Source organism: Sapajus apella, unplaced genomic scaffold (assembly GCF_009761245.1).
Source record: "Sapajus apella isolate SASKATOON/1434 unplaced genomic scaffold, GSC_monkey_1.0 scaffold20, whole genome shotgun sequence".
In the NCBI taxonomy this organism is placed as follows: Eukaryota; Metazoa; Chordata; class Mammalia; order Primates; family Cebidae; genus Sapajus; species Sapajus apella.
The window spans coordinates 10,037,816-10,062,845 of record NW_022436960.1 but is presented as its reverse complement, the minus strand read 5'-3'; the positions used below and the strand labels follow the sequence as shown (position 1 = coordinate 10,062,845).

The 25,030-nt window shown below is 39.8% G+C and overlaps 1 protein-coding gene and 1 pseudogene across 1 annotated transcript in view; one reads left to right on the top strand and one right to left on the bottom strand.

The window, feature by feature from the left end:
- BTBD7 (BTB domain containing 7) overlaps window positions 1–25,030 on the bottom strand; it is a 104,006-nt gene that overhangs the window by 64,707 nt on the left and 14,269 nt on the right. The window lies entirely within an intron of this gene.
- LOC116557843 lies at window positions 23,151–24,731 on the top strand (annotated as a pseudogene).

The following is a 25,030-nucleotide window of genomic DNA, read 5'->3' as shown; positions in this document are numbered from 1 at the left end:
ATTTGGCTCTCTTTAAGTCTGTTATTGGTGTACAGGAATGCTTGTGATTTTTGCATGTTGATTTTGTATCCTTAGACTTTGCTGAAGTTGCTTATCAGTTTCAGGAGATTTTGGGCTGAGATGACGGGGTCTTATAAATATACAATCATGTTGTCTGCAAACAGAAACAATTTGACTTCCTCTTTTCCTAATTGAACACCCTTTCTTTTTCTTGCCTGATTGGTCTGGCTAGAACTTCCAATACTATATTGAACAGAAGTGGTGAGCGAGGGCATCCTTGTCTTGTGCCAGATTTCAAAGGGAATGCTTCCAGTTTTTGCCCATTCAGCATGATATTGGCTGTGGGTTTGTCGTAAATAGCTTTTATTATTTTGAGATATGCTCCGTCAATATCTAGTTTATTGAGAGTTTTTAGCATAAAGCGCTGTTGAATTTTGTCAAAGGCCTTCTTTGTATCTATTGAGATAATCATGTGGTTTTTGTCTTCAACTCTGTTTATGTGGTGAAATATGTTTATAGACTTGCGTATGTTGAAACAGCCTTGCATCCCTGGGATGAAGCCTACCTGACCGTGGTGGATAAGCTTTTTGATGTGATGTTGCAATTGGTTTGCCAGTATTTTATTGAAGATTTTTGCATCAATGTTCATCATGGATATTGGCCTGAAGTTTTCTTTTTTTGTTGAGTCTCTGCTGGGTTTTGGTATCAGGATGATGTTGGTCTCATAAAATGATTTGGGAAGGATTCCCTCTTTTTGGATTGTTTGGAATAGTTTCAGAAGGAGTGGTACCAGCTCCTCTTTGTATGTCTGGTAGAATTTGACTGTGAACCCATCTGGCCCTGGGCTTTTTTTGGTTGGTAGGCTATTAATTGCTGCCTCAATTTCAGCCCTTGTTATTGGACTATTCAGGGTTTCAACTTCTTCCTGGTTCAGGCTTGGGAGGATGCAATTGTCCAGGAATTTATCCATTTCTTCCAGGTTTACTAGTTTATGTGCAGAGTTGTTTGTAATAATCTCTGATGGTGGTTTGTATTTCTGTGGAATCTCTGGTGATATCCCCTTTATTGTTTTTTATTGCATCTATTTGATTATTCTCTCTTTTCTTTTTTATTAATCTGGCTAGTGGCCTATTTTGTTGATCTTTTCAAAAAACCAGCTCCTAGATTTATTGGTTTTTTGAAGGGGTTTTTGTGTCTCTATCTCCTTCAGTTCTGCTCTGCTCTTAGTTATTTCTTGTCTTCTGCTACAGTCTCTCAGACCACAGTGTAATCAAGTAAGAACTCAGAATTCAGAAACTAACTCAGAACCACACAGCTTCATGGAAACTGAACAACTGGCTCCTGAATGTTGACTGGATAAACAATGAAATGAAAGCAGATATAAAGATGTTCTTCGAAACCAACGAGAACAAAGACACAACATACCTGAATCTCTGGGACACATTTAAAGCAGTGTCTAGAGGGAAATATATAGCAATAAAAATGCCCACATGAGAAGCAAGGAAAGATCTAAAATCGACAATCTATCATGAAAATTGGAAGAGCTAGAGGAGCAACATCCTTTCTTTTCTTTTCTGAAAGAGAGTCTCACTCTGTTGCCCAGGCAGGAGTGCAGTGGTGTGATCTCAGCTCACTGCAACCTCCACCTTGCGGGTTCAAGCTATTCTCCTGCCTCAGCCTCCCGGGTAGCTGGGACTACAGGCATGTGCCACCACGCCCTGCTAATTTTTGTATTCTTAATAGAGATGGGGTTTCACCAGGTTAGTGAGGCTGGTCTCGAACTCCTGACTCATGATCTGCCTACCTTGGCCTCCCAAAGTGCTGGGATTACAGGCCTGAGCCACTGTGCCCAGTCCCCCCACTTTTTTTTGAGATAGGGTCTTGCTATGCTGCCCAGGCAGGCGTTCATGCTCACTAGAAAATAAGAACAGGGAACTCCTCCCTCCCTCCCTTCCTTTACTTTTTTTGAGACAGAATCTAGCTCTGTTGCCCAGGCTGGAGTACAGGGGCATGATCTCAGCTCACTGCAACCACCACCTCCCAGGCTCAAGTAATCCTCCTACCTCAGCCTCCTGAGTAGCTGGGACTACAGGCGTGTGCCACCATGCCCAGCTGGGGGGTGTGTGTGTGTGTGTGTGTGTGTGTGTGTGTGTTTTTTTCTTTTTGGGTAGAGATAGGGTTTCGCCATGTTGTCCAGGCTAGTCTCGAACTCCTGAACTCAAGCGATCTGCCTATCATGGTCTCCCAAAGTCCTGGGATACAGATGTGAGCTACTGTGCCGAGCTGGAAGGTATTTCCATACTAAATGTTAATCTACAGAGGGGAAAAAAAAGGCACCAGAATTTCACATTTAAAAAATATTTCCCTTTCAGTGTGACTTTAGGGATAGGATAGGAATGTGGGGGCAAATGTGAATATAAATAAAAGTTAATGGCCTGGCTTGGTGGCTCATGCCTATATCATGCCTATAATCCCAGTGCTTTGGGAGACAGAGGTAAGAGGACTGCTTGAGGCCAGAAGTTAGAGACCAGCCAGGGCAACATGGTAGAACACTATCTTTACAAAAAAAAATTTTTTTTACACACATATATATATACATGCATACATAAAATTAGCCAGGTGTAGTGGTACGTGCCTACGGTTCTAGCTACTTGGGAGGCTGAGGCAGGAGGACTGCTTGTGTCAGGCGTTCAAGCTGCAGTGAGCTATGATCATATCACTGCACTCCAGCCTGGGCAAAATGGTGAGACTTTCTTAAAAACAAAACAAAAAACCCAAAGAAAAACAATAATGAAAGAGAAATGTAAAACTATACTAATACTTCACTTCTGTCAAATCTAAGGTAACAATATTGTTACAGACCATAGGCATTTGGACTCCCCATGTAATGAAAATTAACAAAGGGACAGATTTCCCAGACAAAGCTTTTAGTTTGGGGCTTGTCCTACTGTGCTAGAGTGTAAGGGAGACAGACAACGGAGGCTGGTTTCCTGAAAAGAGCCAGTAAGGATTTTTTTTATTAGCCAAAGTGTAGGAATTGACATCATGGGTAAGGTATGCAGGCCGGGCTGGGCAAGGCATGTGAGGTAAGGGGTAGGGTATGCAGGTTAGTAAAGCTGGTTGTGATGGTTATCTTGAATATTGGTTAACTGGTTGTCTGGTTGGCAAAAACAAGGCTGTAAATCAATTGTACAGCATTCCTTCCAGAGGTGAGACACTCAGCAACCTTGGTTCAATTTTGGATCTCCTAAGGCCAGTTTCTGGAGTTCTTTAAGTAAAAGGCATGGTTAAACATTATGAAAGCACAGAAGAATGGCTATTTTCTTTGTATGACTAAAGCCTTGGGATTAGTGGGTATCGCGCCAGTGAGGCAGTGGTGTGGGATTTGTGATTAGTGGGAACGCATGAAAGAATGCTAGTGGGGGTGAGCAGAAGCCAAGCCCCATCCCCATTCTGTTCTTAATATGATGTATTATTCAAACCAAGAAACTTGAGAGCGAAAGGGGTACATACCACAGAGGATGCCAGAACACATGTGGCCCAGGTGTGGGCAGGCAAAGTGGGATGAATGGTCATACCTATAGCTAAATCTCACATTTCCAGGGCAGCTTAGAAATGAAACAAAGTTTTAAAAGAAATAAAGAAGGCTAGGTGTGGTGGCTCACACCTGTAATCCCAGAACTTTGGGAGGCTGAGGTGGGAGGATTACTTGAGCCCAGGAGTTCCAAGACCAGCCTTGGAAACATAGTGAGACCCTGTTTCTGTTAAAAAATAAATAAAATTTCTTAAAAACAAAAAAGCCCAAACCTAAGTTAACAGAAAATGGCTTCCCTTGTCATACTCCAATCATGTTTTACTTAACGTAACAACATTGAGAGTTTACTATATGTCAACCTGTTCTTAGAGCTTTCACATGTATTAACTAATTTAATTATCCCATTATCTTTTTGACTGATGGGGCTGAGGTTAGTAACTTGCCCAAAGTCACAAACAGCTAGGATTACTTTGTTTCTTTGTAAAACTTCAGTTCTATTCTTGGCTACATTTCAAGAGCAACAAGACAAAAAGAGACTGTGAACACCAGGCAGAAGCAGAATCAGCAATAAACCCATCTTTTGAAGGTATCTTGAAAAAGAGACTAGAGGGGGAGTTTAGAAAGCCACAACCAAGCTAATATGTCTGTTTGGAGCCACTGAATATAGAGGCAGATGACCTCCGCCTAGCACTGAAAACCCTAAAAATACCGACGACATAAAACAATATTTACGACAGCAGCAACTCACTAAGGAAAAGATGAATTATGGTCCATTAAAAATATTAAGACAGAGCTAGTGAGTTGCAGAGGTGGGCCTAGCATTCAATTTCTTATATCTATGTATAATTTTATCTTTGCATTTTTTTCTCTAAAATGTGAAGGAAAAATGTCCAGAGTAGACAAATATAATTCCACTCCAGAAATGGGAAGTGAATACACACCTGACAGTGTACTTTTTGTGTTTAAAACGATCACTCACATAGAGCAAAAAATGACTTAACTGAAAGGAGAGCATATGAAATCAAAGCAAAAGCAAAGTGGCTTTCAGAATATTTACAGTTAGACTACATGTTCCTTGATGGCAGGATGACACTTTGTTATGCTTAATCAATCACCCATCCATCCATCCATCTACCATCTGGCTTCAAGAATCAACAGGAATACGTCAAGTAAAAAAAGGATAGGTTGGCCTGGCATGGTGGCTCACATCTATAATCCCAGCACTTTAGGAGGCTGAGGCAGGCGGATCATGACGTCAGAAGTTTGAGACCAGCCTGACCAACCTGATAAAGCCTTGTCTCTACTAAAAATACAAAAAAACAAAAAACTAGCCAGGCATGTGCCTGTAATCCCAGCTAGTCAGGAAGCTGAGGCAGAAGAATCACTTGAACCTGGCAGGCGGAAGTTGCATGCCACTGCACTCTACACTGGGCAACAGAGCGAGCTCAAAAACAAACAAAACGGATAGGTTATTCCAGGTGGAACAAAACAGGATACATAAATAGAAATAACTCCTGTCCCAGTTAGTGTACCACTCTCAGTTCTCATAACCCTACAACTCTATTATCTACTAATTCTGAAGCATAATTACTTACATTTCGACTAAACTTTAAGTTTCCCAAGGGTAGGTATTTCATTTGTTCATCTTAGAATCCTTACCATTCACCACAGACTACAAACCATACAGTATTTGAATGAATCAATGTTAGCACTACCATGAATGCTGATAAATATCATGTCCAAGGCCTAAAGGTATATATGTTTTGAGTAATGGTATGAATTGGATCAAAAAGCCTCAAATGGCTAGGCACGGTGGCTCACACCTGTAATCTCAACACTTTGGGAGGCTGAGGCAGGAGGATAGCTTGAGGCCAGGAGTTCAAGGCCAGCCTGGGCAAAACAGTGAGCCCTTGTCTCTACTAAAAACAATTAGGCTGGGTGCAGTGGCTCACACCTGTAATCCCAGCACTGAGGCAGGTGGATCACTTGGGGTCAGGAGTTTGTAGCTAGCCTGGCCAACATGGCAAAACCCTGTCTCTACTAAAAATGCAAAAATTAGCTGGGTGTGGTGGTGCATATACCTGTAATTCCAGCTACTTGGGAGGCTGAGGCATGAGAAACCCTTGAACCCAAGAGGTGGAGGTTGTGGTAAGCCAAGATCACATCACTGCACTCCAGCCTGGGTGACAGAGTGAGACTCTGTTTCAAAAACAAAACAAAACAAAACAAAAAAACAATAAGCCAGGCAAGGTGGTGTGTGCCTGTAGTCCCAGCTATTCAGGAGGCTGAGGCGAGACGATCGTTTGAGACCTAGGAGCTGCAGTGAGCTATACATCATGCCAGTGCACTGCAGTCTGGGAGGCAGAACAAGATCCGGTCTCAAAAAAAAAAAAAAAAAGAAAGTCTCAAATGCCATACTAAGGTATTGGGTCTATTCAGAACACAATAGAGGAAGGACTGGAGCAAAGCACAGAATAGTAGGAGAAAAGCAGAACCATTTTACTTCTGTTATAGAAAGACTACTGGAAGATGCTTGATCTACAAAAAGATGCTTGGTGCAGAAAGAACTGTCAGAGGATTCTTGCTATAGTCCGGGAAAGTAAGTGTTAATAGGTCCTGGCTTTATCTCTAAAATGGGGACAATATAATAACACCTAACAAGGTTGTTTTAAGAGTTAAGATAATATGGACTGCTGGCCAGGAGTGGTGATTCATGCCTGTAATGCTGGCACTTCAGGAGGCTGAGGCAGGCAGCTTGCTTGAGTTTAGGAGTTCGAGACCAGCCTAGGCAACATAGCAAGACCTTGTGTCTCAGAAAAAAAAAGAAAAGTTAAAAGAAAAAAAGATAATATGGACTGCCACTTGGAAAGCAGAAACAGGAGCCCATGAAAAGAAAAATGTCTTTTGAGGAACTTGGGCCTGTGCCAGGTCTGACCTGGACTGGATGAACTACATCTTAAAGATGCTGAAATAGTCTAAAAAAAATTCAGTTTCTAGCCATTTAAAGCAGAGAATCAATTCCTGGAAAGTGGTGAGTTAAGAATGCGTGTGGCTACACTGTGAAGGCATGAATGGGCCTCTCCTACTCCGCCACCTTTAACCTCAGAGCTCACACTCCAAATGCTTTAGCCTGACCTACAACCTCAAATAAGGTCCTCCTGAAGCAACAGATGGACAATGGGAATTAGAGGGCTAAAAACGGCCCCACAGAGGGAAGCCTGACTCTAGGCCAATGGGTGTTGCTTATTCATCTTATCTGGGTCTTTGGCAGAGGACCTGAGCAGTGATGCCTACAGCAGTCAGTGCAGAAGCTGCCTTGGCCTGGCCATCCCCAAAAGTTTTGTTGTCTTCTAGCAGCTAGAATCTCCCAAAATTGAAGTAGCTCTGGAAGGAGCCTGAAAAGTTTTCCCCAAAAGCCAGGAAAAATAGCCTATAAGCAGAGGGTGAAAAATTATGATGAGGTCCTGCAAGATAAACTGTAGAATATGTCCAATCAACTTTCATAGGTAATGGTACCTGCCATTTACAGCCTCTGTATTTATGATATAGAAAACAAGCATTGAGCCAAGCGTACAATATTTGATTGAACAAAGGAAATCACTGTTCTAATCAGGGACAACTGTTTTTATTGTTGGCTTGACGGTGTACAGATAGATGGTTCACTCTGGATTTAGAGACAGTGATAAAACTGAGTCTAGATTTGAGCTTATTTATTTTTATTTTTGAGCTGTCGCCCAGGCTGGAGGGCAGTGGTGCGATCTCAGCTCACTGCGACTTCCACCATCCAAGTTCAAGCAATTCTCCTGCCTCAGCCCCCCAAGTAGCTGGGATTACAGGCATGCACCCCTACACCTGGTTAACTTTTGTATTTTTAGTAGAGACAGGGTTTCACCACGTTGGCCAGGCTGGTCTCAAACTCCTGACCTCAGGTGATCCACCGGCCTTGGCCTCTCAAAAGTGCTGGGATTACATGCGTGAGCCACTGCGCCTGGCCTAGATTTCAGTTTAAAGAGGATTTGCAGAGAGAAATAGAACTGACATCAGAGAATACATTCAAAGAAACTGAATTTAAAGGAAAAAAATCCAATTTCTCCTAAATTCCATTCAAAGCCAAAACATTCAGATTTTCTGTTACCAACTTAGCAAATGTTAAAAATAGAAGGGTATATTTCTTGTTGATAAGTTACTGTGGGTTCCACTAGTAGAGCTGGAGAGATAAGCAAACATGCTGGGTAAACCCTACAGTAGGCCTGAGGCTATGGCTGCACAGACAGAAGAGGAGGACAAAGAACAAAACAGAAACTCAAAGGTTTCCTTACCTAGGGCAGTCTTCACGAAGACAGTTCAAATTCCAAACTGTTAGATAATCAAAGGAATAGGCATGTGAATGGCCCTATGAATTATTCAAATTCTTATAAATAGGAAGACATAATGGCTTAGGAGTTGAAGGTAATTATATTGTAAAATTCTATTTTTCTTCACATTATGGAGACTAAGAGCCTAAATAAATATGGAAGTGAGGGACCCATTACTTTAAATTTTCAGTGAAAAAGAATTACAAGCTATATAAAATGGCTTAATATTGGCTACTCAGTCTATTCTGATGAGCTCCGGCCCAACAGAATACCGGCTATTTAAAGAAACTTTGTTGGCATGTCAAATGAAAAATGTGTTCCTCCTGAGTTTCTTCTGAAGTCTACAGTTAGAATCTTGTATATAATGGTCCTTGTAAAAGAAGTACTAGTGGTTGTGATGATGAACAAATTTTGAGAATGTTCAGCTGTAAGAGACCCTCTCTGTAAGAGACATCAACAAGGCCTCTTATGAAAAACAAGAAATAGAAAACCAGACAAAACTCTTACCCTCACAAGGATTATTAGAGGCCTTTCTTGTAACTATGATAATTTTTCTTCAACCCCATTGCTTGTCCTGTGCTACCCACTTGTAGCAGAACACTAGAAGAGGATATTACAGTCTAAATATATCAGAATGAAACAGATACTCTTGGCCTTGTTAAGGCAATGTAAGTCTGCATCTTAAAACACTATTTTACATTTATTTAGGATCTTGTCTTAGTCTGTTTTCTATTGCCATAACAGAATAGCATAAACTGGGTGATTTAAAAAGAAAAGAAATTTATTTCTTAAAGTTCTGGAGGGTGGGAGGTCCAAGACCACCCTAGTATCTGCTGAGGGCCCTCTTGCTGTGCCATAACATGGCTAAGGGCATCATACAGCAAGAGGGCAAGAGCATGCATGTCAGCTCAGGTCTCTCTTCCTCTTATAAAGACACCAGCCACATTATGGCACCCCCACCCTGATGATTTTATCTAATCCTAATTACTTTCCAAAGGCTGTATGTTCAATTGACATACAAAGGGGATTAAGTTTCCAACACATGAAATGTGGGGAACAGCAAACCATAGTAGGTATCTACAATAAAAATTAAGATAATACATATGAGGTCCTTATCGTAGAACACATAGTGAAGAATGCTCACCAAACTGGTAAGGGGGATGGTGGAGAGGAAGAAGGAAACGATGACTGAGGTCTCTATCTTGCATAACTGAGTGGTTACAATGCTGTGAACCAAGATACATACAGGAGAAGCAATATATGGGTCCACTGGGGGTGATAAAGGTAATGGGTTTCAAGTCTGAGAAAGACATATGAAGGAGGCCAGGGTGGCCAAGTCCTGTAATCCCAGCACCATGGAAGGCTAAGGAGGACTGCCTGAGGCCAGGAGTTCAAGACCAGCCTGGGCAACATAACAACCCCATCTCTCTTTAAAAAAAAAAAAAAAAAAAAAAGACAAACAAGGAAGAAACAATTCAAACAGAACATAAAGAAGTCTAAAAACGAAAGATTTCTAGTATCTCATTTCTAAAGATAATATTTCTTGTATTACAATACAGCATTCTCCCAAGATAATTCATTTATCTTTAAATGAGGATATTATTGATAAATGTCTTATAAATGTTTGTAAAAAGATAAATGGAGAGTCTCACAAGTAATGGTGCTTATTTCTTGAGGCTCAAAGTTATTTCTGGCATAACTTCACAGTACTGCACAGCACCCAGCAACATATGAGTGATCTCAAACTTCTCTTAAGATCTGAGTCTGTGTTCTCCTAATAGTATATGTATCTATATTATTATCTTATATATCATAGTAAGATACTTGGTTATTAACATATTTTATTATCTAAGATTTTTAGATATTTCCTAAAACTCAAATTTTCTTTACCAGTTGTCTTATTCTGTCTTCCCTGAACAGATGATAACAAATCCTTTTGGGTTCACTACACATGCCCCTCTGCCAAGAAAATAACACCTCAGAGGAAAAGGTTATTTCTTCTATGTGATAATCATTACTGGAATTTCATGTCAATGCTAGTATCTTCCCAGCATCTCCCATACCACAAATACAGTATTTTCTAGATTCATTAATAGAATATGTAAATAAATTACCCATATCATTTTCCGTTTTTATATACTTTTCTTTTTAATTTATTTTTAAGAGGCAGAGTCTCACTGTGTTGCCCAGGCTGAAGTGCAGTGGCACAATTATAGCTCATAATTCCTGGGCTCAAGCAATTCTCTAGCCTCAGCCTCCCAAATAGCTAAGGCAGGTGCATGTCACCGTGTCCAGCTAACTTAAAAAAAATTTTTTTTGTAGAGATGGGGTCTCGCTAATGTGGTCCAGGCTGGTCTTGAACTCTTGGCCTCAAATGATCCTACCCCGACCTCCCAAAGTGCTGGGATTACAGGCATAAGCCAGCACACCCAGCCCTATACTTTACCTTCTAGACATATTTTACAACAATTGATTGTGTCATACAGGTACAAGATAACTGGTCAAGATAGGCTGTCACGTGATCCCTGAGTTGTCTCCTTGAAAAACATTCCTTGCTCTTACCTCAGGGCTCTTCCCTTTGCCTGCACCACTCTTCCGAAACATCTTCACATGGTTCATATTCTCATTTCACTGAAGTCTTTGCTCAAATGCCACCTCTCAGAGAAGACTTCCCTGGTTAGCCTATGTAAAATAACATGCTATCCCATCATTCACTATTCCCTTTCTTCAGTTTGTTTTCTTTGCAGCAGTACTTTTCACCACTTGAATTTCATTTATTCAACTCTAAATCCTCACCACATAATATAGTACCTGGCATTAAGTTGAAAACTGCTGAATGAAATTAGTTAAAAAAAATAAACATTTAGTAAGAAAAGCCTTATCTGTAATTATTCTTTAAGATTTAGAGTCCGAAAACAAATATATTTCTTGGGATCTATATTCCTTTACAGTCTAAGCCTCTTAGAAGATTGTGGTTAAAAAATTGGATTAGTACTCGGAAACAAAAAAATTCCTAGAAAAAAGCCTCATAGATCACAGCATACATATATCCTCAAACATGACTCTGTAGATGTTTCCATAAGCAACAATTCATTTTTTAAAACACTGCTTCCTCAATACAAACAGATATGTATACACCCATGTTCATAGGAACATTATTCACAATAGCCAAAAGGTATAAGCAACTCAAGTGTCCACAGACAGATGAATGGAGAAACAAAATGTGGTATATACATATATTATTCAGCCTTAAAAAGGAAGGAAATTCTGACACATGCTAAAACACAGATCAATCTTGACAACATTATGTTAAGTGAAATACGCCAGTCACAAAAGGACAAATATGGATTCCACTTATATTAAGTACTTAGAGTAATCAAATTCATAGAGACAGAATGTAGAATGATGGTTGTCAGGGGCTGGGGAGTTAGTATTTAATAAGCACAAAATTTCAGTTGGGGAAAATGAGAAAGTTCTGGAGATCAATGGTGGTGATGGCTGCACACCAATGTGAATGTACTTAATGTCGCAGAACCATATACAGTATACACTTAGAACTGGCTAAAATGGTAAATATATTTTTAAGCGACAATTTTAAAAATGGGAAAAAAAAACACAAAAACATTAAAACAGAAAAGCAATGGCATACCTCCCCTCCTCACTCCCTTTTTTGAACATTCCCCCTAACTTCATGTTCCTTTTAATGACTGTAGAAGGAGTATCTCACATCAGAATGAGAATATACAGTTTACCAAGGGCTTTTTCATGTGTTAAGTCATTTTATTCTCACACCAAGACTTTCATGAAGACAGGACAGGCATCATTCTCAATACTCTGAATGAGGAAATTAAAGTAGAGACTTTAAAGTGACTTACCCAAAGTCAAATAAAGAGTAAAATGGGCCAGGTGTGGTTGCTAACACCTGTAAATCCAGCACTTTGGGAGGCCGAGGTGGGTGGATCCGAGGTCAGGAGTTTGAGACTAGCCTGGCCAACATGGTGAAACCCCATCTCTACTAAAAATACAAAAAATTAGCTGGCTGTGGTGGTGGGCGCCTGTAATCTCAGTATTTGAGAGGCCTGAAATCACGCCACTGCGCTCCAGCCTGGACAAAAAGAGTGAAACTCCTCCATCTCCAACGGAAAAAAAAAAAAAAAAAGTAAAACGGCAAAGCCAAGACCAGAGGCCAAGCCTTCAATCCCTCATCTAGCCTGTGCCTTATCCTCCAAACTCCACATCCCTGCTAAACAAGAAAGCATCTCAAAAGTCTTCAGTCCTATTTCAACCTTTCTGAAGGAAACTGCTACGTCTTCCTTATGCTTCTCTGTGTCCACTGGACTGCTGTTTTTATTCCCCGACGCTTAAGTCTCTAGTTTCCACTTTATCACCCAAATGAAGTAAAGGGACAGATCTTAATCTCTCTGGTGCTGTGTATTGTTGAGCAGTAAAACATTTCTTGATTGTGATTAATACTCCATAAACATCAAATCTCCTAGCATTCAAATACAAAGGACAATTAAATGACTAAGTTTCTCTATTCTCATTTCTTCCTACTACTTGTTTTTCCTTCCTGTGCAGGAGATACTTTTGTAATTTTTTTTGTAATAAAAATGAAAAAATATACTATAAAAAAGTAAAGAAAATAGTTAATGGACCTCCACCCAGTGCCAAGTTTCAACCAACATTTACCAATTTGTAGCTGTTGTTTTTTTTCTTTAGAAATAGGGTCTTGCCCTGTTGCCAAGGCTGGAGTGCAGTGGCACCAATATAGCTCACTGCAACCTCAAACTCCCGGACTCAAGTGATCCATCCGCCTCAGCTTCCCAAAGTGCTGAAATTACAGGTATAAGTATCAACTATATCCCAGTCCACTATCTACCCAATTCCTCTAGATTATTTTCAAGCAAATCAGACAGCATATTATTTCACCTGTAAATATTTCCCTATTTACCTCTAGAAGGAAGAATATAAAGCAACTACAGTACCACTATCACATCTAAAACAAACAATAATTCCTTAATATGAACCTCCTAGGCAGTGTTAACATTTCCCAAATTGTTTTTTCTTTGTTTGAATCAGGATCTGAATAAGGTCTACACATTGTGACAGAATGGCTATGTCTGTTCAATCTCCTTATATGGGTTCTCTCTCCTTTACAATTTTTTTTTTTTTTGTTGAAGAAATCAGGTTACCTGGTAGTTTCCTATAGTTTGGATTCTGCTAAATGTATTACCATGATGTAGTTTAATATGCTCTTCGGACTCTTGTATTTACAGTAAATTGATAAATACATCTACAGCTTTCATCAGATTCAGGATCATTTTTGTATTAAAACCTTTTTTGGTGGGGAGCAGGCGTGGTGGTTCATGCCTGTAATCCTAGCACTTTGGGAAGCTGAGGTGGGTGGATTGGATTGCCTGAGCTCAGGAGTTCCAGACCAGCCTGGGCAACATGGTGAAACCACATGTCTACTAAAATACAAAAAATTAGCCGGTGTGGTGGCACGCACCAGTATTCCCAGGTACTTGGAGGCTGAGGCACAAGAATCGCTTGAACCTGGGAGGTAGAGGTTGCAGTGAGCCGGGATAGTATCACTGCACTCCACTCTGGGCAACAGACCGACTCTGTTTCCGAAAACAAATAAAACAAAACAAAGCAAAACACTTTTTTTTTTTTTTTTTTTTTTTTTTTTTTGCCAAGACTGCTTCACAGGTGGCAGGTAGTATGTACTTCCAATGGTAAGTTCAAATGTCTACTGAATTCCCTTTCTTTGATATAAACAGTTACTAATGATCACCAACTAGAGCGATCCATCAAGAGGGCTATAAAATGATCACATGATAGTCTATCATTCTTTCTTTATTTGCTAGCTGGAATATTTCCATAAAAAAACTCATCAAGTATTCAGTTGTCCTGATGTAGTCTGTGTAGAAAGGACAGAAGAAATGAATAATTTTTTACTTCTATTTACTAATTTTCAAAACAATTAGTAACAGCTTCCCAGCATCCTTAAAGACAATCGGTGAGTTTTAAACGTTATGAACTCATACACTTATATCTATGTGATAGGTTTCAATTCTTTGTGGTTATCCTTACTGAAGTTCAAACTGTCCCATCTTTGGACAGCAGAGCCTTATTCAAATTGGTTCCTGACCTTATGACATAATCTTAACGTTCGCTTCCGAGAGCTTCCTTACCTTTCTGGTATTACAACTTATTCCAGGCATATCTTATATTTGTCTTGCCTTCGACTTGGAACCAGTCATTTACTTAAAGCCCTAATTCCTTTTAGTGCAAAATGGTATTCAGAATCCACAATCTCAGTAATAGGGATGCTCAATGCCATTTCAGTACACAGATCTAAGACAGTATATACACACATATCTATATAAACATGTACACAGATATATAAACATACATTATCATTAGTTTATACTGTTGCTTCTAATTCAAATTCAGGTTTATAGGGTTTTTACTTAATCTCACTGATCTTATATCATTTCTCTTTTCTCACATGCGAAAACCCTCTATTCTCAACACAGCCTACATAATAGCTTATCACAAAATATTCACACGACCTGAGAATAAAAATATTAACACTATCAGCAATATGATAAAAATCTTTTTATTTTTAATTTTGTTTTTTATAATTCTTTTTACCTTTAGGATATACCCAACTTGGAATATTCTACAAATTACTGTGTATGTAAGTCACTTGGAATAGGTTTTTTCTGTGTGATTATATAACTAACTGGAAATGCACTTTATAAGATTTATTTTGATTTTTAGTCATTGCATTTTTAATTTAATTTTGTTATATAATTACTTAAAATATTTAAGTGGGTATAAAGTTCAAATAAAAAACCTAAGATATATCCGAAGAATAGGAATAGCTGTCCCTGTCTACTCTATTATAGTCCCTGCCTGCCCCATAGGTAACTTTACTTATACTTTATAGAACATTTTACATTCCCTGTTTTTTGGCTATTACCCATTGGTTTCCTACTATGAGCAATACTGAAATTAAGTTAGTGACTTCCTTCTCCTGTCTCTCCCCCAGTATTTTAAGTCACATATATATATGTATTTCTTTTCTCTTTTGAGACAGAGTCTTCCTCATCTCCCAGGCTAGAGTGCAATGGGACGATCCTGGCTCACTGCAACCTCCGCCTTCTGGGTTCAAGTGATTCTCCTGTCTCAGCCTCTTGAGTAGTTGGGATTATAGGCGCTAGTCACAACGCCTGGCTAATTTTTGTATTTTTAGTAGAGACAGGGTTTTGCCATGTTGACCAGGCTGGTCTTGAACTCCTGACCTCATGATCCACCCACCTCAGCCTCCCAAAGTGCTGGGATTACAGGCATGAGCCACTGCACCTGGCCTTAAGTAACATATTTTTATTTACAGTGAATATCTATAGATAACCAGTGAGCTTATTCTACTTTTCATATATTCTCCCCACATTCTTGATAATTAAACTTTATAAACTACAGAGTGGTTACATACACTCTCAGTCTTAGTTCTACCAATAAAATATATATTTAATCATCATCAGCTTAAAGTATCAATTAGAGTGTTAAGAATACAGGTCTACAATTCCTTTCCAAAAAGCAATTTTTGGAGCCACATACATTCAAAAATTCACTTTTTTCCTTTGCTTTCAAAAATAAATAATATGGTTAAACACACCTGACAGCAATAATTTAAGCATACCCTTAGAATGACCTTGTATGGTAGACACACCTGAATGTGTGTTCTGAGCTAAGAAATCCAGAAGCGGCCAACTCAGAGATTCCTTCCTTGTCTATAAGGACATTGAGCCCCCAAACTGACCCATGGAATGCAAACTCTACAGGGGAGTGAGGGTTCAAGTTTTGGGTTGAATAAAGATTGCCAGGTGGAGGTTGTTAGGCAGAAGTGCTAAGTGGAAATGCTATGGCAAGCGGTTGTGGTTCTTCTGCCCAGCCCACTGCCACTGGACTGTATATAAGGTGGTTCTCCTGTCCAGCCCACTGCCATGGACCCTCTTCTTTGAATGTAAGCCCCCAAAAAAACCCCACATCTCCTTTGCTGGCTCTGGGTCTCTTCTTGGCCTCTTGAACCTAATGCCATGCCCACTATAGTGACAGAGGTTTGGCATGACATATGGTATACCAAACATTTACTGTATACTACATAACTATCCCCCGTGAGATTTGGCACAGCACCCTGATTTGTTTGTAACACCAAACAAATTAGCATTTTGCAGTAAAATATATTATTTAGACTAACCTATGATAGTTTAGGTTCGGTTTTGCTGGCAGATCAATTTGGGTCATGTCAGTGTTTGCCATCAAATTAAGTCCTCTCAAATCCCCCAAGATAGTTTCCAGAGTTTTTGGGATTTCAAATTATAAATAAGAGAATGTGGACCTGTAGTTAAAAATAGTCTTTTCCCTTTTGATAAGGGAAGACTATTTTTTGGTGGAAAAACCACCAAAAATAGTCAAGTCAGAAAACATTTCTATTCATATTAAAAGAAAATATCTTTTAAATTGACATTTTCTATAAAATTCCATTGCATTCCTGCAAATGAAGATTAGTTAGTTGCTAGAGTTTTCTTAGGAAAATCTTATTAAGCCATGTGGGGTTTTTTCTAATATAACCTATTATAATTCAAAACAGCTGTCAGTCCCCTGCTGATACTTTTTTCCCCATTAAAAATGCATTTTTAAAAGAATATAAAAGTACATCACATTCCACTAATCTATGCAACAATCTTCTAAATGTAACCAGAAGAATTTTTCAAACTAGAAAATGAGAAAAAGAATACAGAGAAATGAGGTGAGTATGGTTCTTAGAATTTTGACTCTAGTGAAGAGGAAGGTACAAAATTTTTTACTTATCCTAAAATGAAACTACACACACACCCCTCACACATATATATGCACATTTATTTTATTTTGAGACAGAGTCTTACTCTGTTGTCTAGGCTAAAGTGGTTCACTCATAGTGCATTGCAGCCTCCAACTCCTGGGCTCAAGCAATCCTCCTGCCCCAGCCTCCTGAGCAGCTAGGACTACAGATGTGTGCCAGCATGCCCAGCTAATAATTTTTTTTTTTTTTTTTGGGTAGAGATGAGGTCTCACTATGTTGCCAAGGCTGGTCTTGAATTCCGGGCCTCAAGTGATCTTTCTGCCTCAGCTTTGCAAAGCACTGGGATTACAAAGCATGAGCCACCTTACCCTGCTGAAACTACATATTCTTAGTGTTCTTACAGTTTTTCTAGTTATGAAATACTTCTTAAATAAAATATCTGCTATAAATGCATAGTAAGCATGGTCTGAAATTTGTTATCTCTTAGCTGTTTAAATGATTTTAAAAACATAATCTCCACAGAGTAACAAACAACCTAGAAATAGTCACTAGAAAAGTCTTGTAGGTTATCATTCTTTTTTTATTTTTTATTTTTTTGAGACAGAGTTTCACTCTTGTTGCCCAGGCTGGAATGCAATGGCACCATCTCGGTTCACTGCAACCTCCCTTCTCAGGTTCAAGTGATTCTTCAGCCTCAGCCTCCCAAGTAGCTGGATTACAGGCAGGCGCCACCAACCCCCACCCGGCTCATTTTGTATTTTTAGTAGAGACAAGGTTTCTTCCTGTTGGTCAGGCTGGTCTTGAACTACCTCAAATGACCTGCCTCAGCCTCCCAAAGTGCTGGGACTACAGGTCTGGGCCACCATGCCCGACCAGATTATCATTCTTGAATGGGGTAGAAAAACCCAAACCAGTGAAGAAATCATTAAAAGAGATACTCAATTATTAGAAAAAATTTTTAAATGTAGATATGACTATCTTTTCTCATTCATGAAAACTAAATTTATATTAAATCCTAAAATTGAAAAATACTATGCATTCATATGTATATCAAAATTCAAAATCTGGCCAGGTGACAGTTCTATAAAAAACTATTTTCATTTCATAATATATGCAAAAATATGGCCTGTGGTCTAGGCTAGAGTACTTAGCTCATTGCAGCCCCAACTCTTGGGCTCAAGCAATCCTCTGCCCCAGTTTCCCAAGAAGCTAGGATTTTGTTTGCATACACAATCTTATGATCCATCCCTAACAAACTAGGAGGTATCCCAGCCCTTGTATTCTCCATTCTCATTCTAGCAATTATTCCCGAACTTCACATATCTATAACAACAAAGTATAATATTCTGGCCATTAAGTAAATGCTTATTCTGAATCTTAGTAGCCGATCTATTTACACTTACATCAGATACAAAATTTTACTTTACCTTTAAAAAATTCCTACATAGAACTGTGTTGTATGGGTCACATCCAATTTTTCAATATTATAAATTAATACTGTGATTCTTTTACATGTATCTTTGCCCACTCTAAATTATATCATTAGAATAAATTTCAATAAGATTCTTGGGGTAAAGGATATACATGTTTCTAATTTGAAGTCATGTTGTCAGAAGTGTTGCAATTTATACTCCTATCAGCTCTGCATGAGAATATCCAAAATGCTGGACATTACTCATCTTTGCAATCTGATGGAGGAAAAATTATACCATTGCTAATTTCTTAAAAATTATTAATGAAACCAATATTCCTCAGTCCCCATGTTGCTTTATATTCTTTGCCTATTTTACTATTTGGCTGTTCTTTTCAGTAATTTGCAACACTTTCTATATTAATGTTAAAATAATCAATGGAAATTATTCATATGGTCCTTTTAAAACTATGACAACTTTTGTCTTAAATGTTTAAATTTTTCATATAGACAACTCTGTCTTTTCCTTTGTAACTTCTGCGTTTCCTGTTTCTTACCACAAATATTTTTCCATCAGAAAGCAAATTCATATATAAATATATAAGCAGTTAGGACAATATTCGAGAAAGTTCTTTCAATTTGTGTTGTAATCTCCAAATTAGAGTATGTGGGTAAATACTCTTCTATCAGGGAGGAAGTTAACATTAGATTAAGAGTTTACAACACAGTTACTATTTTTTCAAGTCATTAGGTATACCAGTATGTAAAATTTATAAAATCCTAAGTATTAAGCTAATTCAATTACCTGTTGTTGCTGGGAAGAGAGATGGAGAAATTTTCCATATAACTGGAGGATGCTTTTATTAGTCACTGAGGTGTACAACGATAGGCTTTACTTTTCACTGAATTTCCTGAGAATGTTGTGCTTAACTGACACTGTTCCTTTCTCCATTATTTGTAGATACATCTGTTCATCTATCAGTGGTTCTGACATCTAGAACATTTTCATCACTCCTTCAAAGAAGTTCCATTAGCAACCACTCTCCATGTCACCTCAATTCCCCAATCCTAGACAACTACTAATCTAATTTCTATCTCTATTGATTTGCTTATCTTGGACATTTTGGGATCATATAATAATGTGGGCTTTTGTGACTGGCTTCTTTCACTTTATAGCATAATATTTTCAAGGTTCATTCACACTGTAGCATGTATCAGTACTTCTTTATTCCTCTCTATTTGCTGTATAATACTCCATTGTATGGATATACCACATTTTATTTGATTTATTCATTCATTCATCCATCCATCCAATGATGAACATCTGGGTTGTTTCCATTTTTTGGTTATTATGAATAATGCTGTTACACACATTTGTGTACAAGTTGTGTGGACATGGACTTCCATTTCTCTTAAGTACATGCTTAGGAGTAAAATGTGTATTTTTTTTTTTTTTTTTTTGACAGAGTGTCACTCTTGTTGCCCAGGTTGGAATGCAATGGTGTGATCCTGGCTCACTGCAACCTCTGCCCCCTGGGTTCAAGTGATTCTCCTGCCTCAGCCTCCCGAGTAGCTGGGATTACAGATGCATGGTTGATTTTTTTGGATTGTTAGTAGAGAGGGTTTCTCCATGTTGGCCAGGCTGGTCTTGAACTCCTGACCTCAGGTGATCCAGTGGTCTTGGACTCCCAGAGTGTGTTGGGATTAAGTGCAGTGACACGATCACAGCTCACTATAGCTTCTGACTCCTGGGCTCAAGTGATGCTCCCATGTAATTGGGACCACAGTGTGTACCACTGTGCCCAGCTAATTAATTATTTATTTATTGAGGCAGAGTTTTGCTTTGTCACCCAGACTGAAGTGCAGTGGCATGATCTTGGCTCACTACAACCTCCACCTCCTGGATTCAACTGATTCTCCTTGACTCAGCCTCCCGAGTAGCTGGGAATATAGGCGTCCACCACAATGCCCAGCTAATTTTTGTATTCTTAGTAAAGATGTGGTTTCACCATGTTGGCCAGGCTGGTCTCCAATTCCTGACCTTGTGGTCGACCCACCTTGCCCTCCCAAAGTGCTGGCATTATAGGTATGAGCCACCATACCTGGTCCCATTTTAATTTTTTTCTGTTGAGACAGGAGTCTTGGTGTATTATCCAGGTTGGTCTTGAACTCCTGGCCTCAAGTGATTCTCCCACCTTGGCCTCTTAACGTTTAAGGATTACAGACATGAGGCACCATACTGAGCCTAACATGTATTTTTAATTATTGTTTCCCCTTTTCATTCCCCACTATAAGGTAAATTACATAAGGTGAGGTTTTTCACTGTTGCATTCACTGTTGTATCTCCAGTGCCCAGAACTGTGTCTAGCAAGTATAGTAGGTGCTCAACAAATTTTGCTGAATGTATGAATGAAATAGTAAAAATGTTTGCTTGTTCTGACACAGTAATTGAGCAGAGATGGAAGGACAGTTCATATTCAAGATGGTAAAGAGATTATAATATTTCTGTCTCAAACTGAGAAAATGTCCACGTAATATAGACAATTGTAATTTGATCCTTAGTATTAGATTAAATCTAGTGCAGAGAAAGCAAAGTGGGTCAGAGAAAAGAATGAGAGATAAAGCAGAAATGTAGGCAGAAGCCAAGTCATGCACATCCCTGTGAAAAGGCTAAGAGTCCTGTAGTTAAGAAATCTGCTTAATTTCGCCTTTCTAAACTTAATCACAGAAACCTTCATAAGAAAAACCAATAATAAGCCATGTACAGTGTTCCATGAAACATATATACATATATTTTTTTTAAAGACAGAGTCTCGCTCTGTCACCCTGATAACTGAAGATGGGAGTGGAGTGGTGCGATCTCGGCTCACTGCAACCTTCACCTCCTGGGTTCAGGCAATTATCCTGCTTCAGCCTCCCAAGTAGCTGAGATTACAGGCGGATGCCACTATACCTGACTAATTTTTTATTTTTAGTAGAGATGTGGTTTCACCATGTTGGCCAGGGTGATCTCAAACATGTGACGTCAGGTGATCCTCCTGCCTTGGCCTCCCAAAGTGCTGGAATTAAACACATGAGCCACTGAGCCTGGCTGGAACATACTTTCAATCATATTATAATAGTCAACCTTTGCACTGGGCGTCGATACTTTTTTTTTTTTTTTTTAAAAGGAATGTGGTTTGGTATGTTGCCCACGTTGAGTGCAGTGGCTAATCATAGGTGGAATTATTGTGCACTACAACTTTGAACTCCTGGGCTAAACAGATCCTCCTGCCTTAGCCTCCCAAGTAGCTGGGATTACAGGCACACACTACCAGGCCTAGCTAAACTTGATACATTATGAAAGAAAACAACAGATGGAGAAAAAAAGAACATAACATAATGTGAGAACTGATTTTTTATTTATTTAAATTTTGAATTGAGAAACATTAAAAGGTACTATGCCAAAAAGACAACATAGCAGGCCTAGGACTTAGAAAGGCCTGCATGCAAAGATGGTCCTGGCAGAGGTCTCTGGGAACTTGGATTTTGGGAACGTTCCCTTAATTCCCTGACTATTTAAGGGTGATTTACTGTGCCTAAACTGTTTGTTCAAACAATTTGGTTGATGCTGAATATCTGCTTTCCTTCCGGGAGCTTGGAATTTGGTACAAGCTAGATAGAGGGTGCCTATGTGATTATACTCCAATAAACATCATGGGCACTGAGTCTCTAATAAGCTTCCCTGGAAGACAATATTTCACAAGTATTGTCACAAGTAGATGCATCCTGTGCAATTTCACTGGGATAGGACTCTTGAAGCTTGTGCCTGGTTTCCTCTGGACACTGCCCCATGGCCATTTTCGCTTTGTGATTTTGCTATGTATTTTTTTTTTTTTTGCTGTAGTAACACTCTTAACTCCTGTGCTTTCTCCTCACCAAACCTGGATTGTGGATTCAACGCAGGCACAAAATGGGGTATGATAAAATGTCTTTCTCTACTGTCCTCTGGCCTCCCAAAATGAAACTCTATTGTTTTGGGATAGATATTCAGCTGGTAATCAAGAGTAAAGCTATTTTTAACAATCTGCAAGGAAATTACCACAAAAATTAGAATAGTGGTAATGTTTGAGAGGAGGAAGAAGGTGGTTATGATTGGGAAGAGGCAGGAGGGGAGCTTTTGGAATGCATACAGGGCTCTATTTCATGACCGGAGTGATGTCAGCTTTAAAATAATGGTTTTTTTTTTTTTAAGTTAAATTTATTTAATGTACTCTGTATGTGTATTACTTCACAATAAAATGTTTTGTTGGACCTATTACAAATTTTAAAGTTTCAGCTGAACCCTTGAAACGAAATCCAGTTCCTAAAGAAAAGGATCTAGAAGAATGAAAAACTAAGTGTTGAGTCATAGGAAATGTTGATGATCTGGAGGCTGGAAAAGAAAGAGAACTGAGTAAACCAAAGTATGAAAACACAAATCAGTCGGGGTAGTGACCAGGATAGCCTGCATGTAAGAAGTGGCACCTGAATGAAGTTTACATCAAACTAAGAAACCACGCCTTTCCTATATGCTACCAGAAAGTTTGGGATACACTTCAATTTCCATAATCACTCTGTAAGAGCAATGAATTAAGATTTCCATGTCCTCAAACAGACTAAATTCTTGGAGTACTGGGACTGTGTCTTATTTCAGTAACTATGTAGTCCAAGGACCTTAAAAGAGTACCTGGCTCATAATGAACCCTTAATAAGTGAGGTGGCTCATGCCTGTAAACCCAGCAATTTAGAAGGCCAAGGCGGGTGGACTGCTTGAGTCCAGGAGTCTGAGATCAGCCTGGGCAATAGGCTATTACAAAAAACAGAAAAATTAGCCAAGTGTGGTAGTGTGTGCCTGTAGTCTCAGCTACTCAGAAAGCTGAGATGAGAGGGATCACTCACGTCCAGGCATCTGAGGTCACAGTTAGCAGTGAGCCACAATCACACCATTGCACCACAGCCTGGAAAACAGGATCAGACACTGTCTCTAACAACCACCACCACTATCACCACAACCATAAACAAAAAACAACAAACAAAATCTGCTCTGGTCCTTGAAGGATGTTAACCATGGAGAAATGTAGGTAAGGACATTTCAATACAGAGAACATCTTAAGAATGAATAGATATCATAATAGCCAAGATGTGGAAATAACCTAAATATCCATTAACAGACGAATGGATAAAGAAAATGTGGTGGCAAACCCCAGTCGGTGCCGCATCCCAATCATGCAGCCATGCCCACCTACAAATTGGTGCTGATCCGGCACGGTGACAGCACGTGGAACTTGGAGAACAGCTTCAGTGGCTGGTACAATGCCGATCTGCGCCTGGTGGGCCACGAGGAGGCGAAGCGTGGCGGGCAGGCACTGCAAGATGCTGACTATGAGTTTGACATCTGCTTCACCTCACTGCAGAAGAGAGCGATCCAGACACTCTGGACAGTGCTAGATGCCATTGGTCAGATGTGGCTGCCAGTAGTGAGGACTTGGTGCCTCAATGAGCGGCACTATGGGAGTCTAACTGGTCTCAATGAAGCAGAAACTGCTGCAAAGCATGGTGAGGCCCAGGTGAAGATATGGAGGCGCTCCTATGATGTCCCACCACCTCCGATGGCGCCCGACCAACCTTTCTACAGCAACATCAGTAAGAATAGCAGGTATGCAGACCTCACAGAAGATCAGTTACCCTCCTGTGAGAGTCTGAAGGACACAATTGCTAGAGCTCTGCCCTTCTGGAATGAAGAAATAGTTCCCCAGATCAAGGAGGGGAAACGGGTACTGACTGCAGCCCATGGCAACAGCCTCCAGGGCATTGTCAAGCATCTGGAGGGTCTCCTCTGAAGAGACTATCATGTAGCTGAACTTGCCGACCGGTATTTTCATTGTCTATGAATTGGACAAGAATTTGAAACCCATCAAGTCCATGCAGTTCCTGGGGATGATGAGGCCATGCGTAAAGCCATGGAAGCTGTGGCTGCCCATGGGAAAGCCAAGAAGTAAAGGCCAGTGGGCAGGCTGCTGGCCCCAGGAGCATACTCCCTGCCTGTTGCATCCCTCTACCCCTCCCTCCTGCACATGTCACACTGACCACATCTGTAGACATCTTGAGTTGTAGCTGCAGATGGGGACTGGTGGCTCCCATTTTCATTTTAGCCATTTTGTCTCCTGTACCCACTCCCTTCATACATTCTAGTCAGAATTGCACTTCTAGGACACAGGTTCTGAGTCCAAGCTGTAGAAAGGCTCTCCTTATCCAAGAGAGTTGAAAGGTAGAGACAGGCTTTTGCAAGTGCTTTGTTTACTAAGGACTTGAAGGGAGGAACACACTAAGTCATGACCAATGAAGAGAAGCAAGAGAGCCTGTCTACCCCCAGGAGCCAGTCCTCTGCTTGTCTGCAGTCAGGCCACTGCCTGGGGGTTCTAGTCATTCCAGTGGCAGATGAATGTAACCTGCATGGTGATGTGACAACTGTTTCCTCCCTGACCCCAGAGAAGCTGGCTCTAGAAGGTTGGGATAAATCCTGAATTTAGTTTAGGTGTTACATTTACTTTCATACAAAAAAAGAAAGTATAGTATATATAAACAGTACAAAACAATAACCCTTTTAGGGTTTCTTGTGGTGGCTGAAATAGTACCACATATGGTCATCAGAATATAAACCATTCCTCATACCAATATGGGATCAGCTCCTTGACCTCTGAGGGGTAGGAGTGCTTCCTGCTGTGTGTTTCCGAATCCCTCCCCACCTTGTTTTGTGGCAGTGAAATACCTCTTGGTCCTGTCCAAGTGTCTCACTGATTTCTGAATCATGTTCTAGTTGCTTGGCTCTGCCACATGGGTCCAGTGTTCCTTTG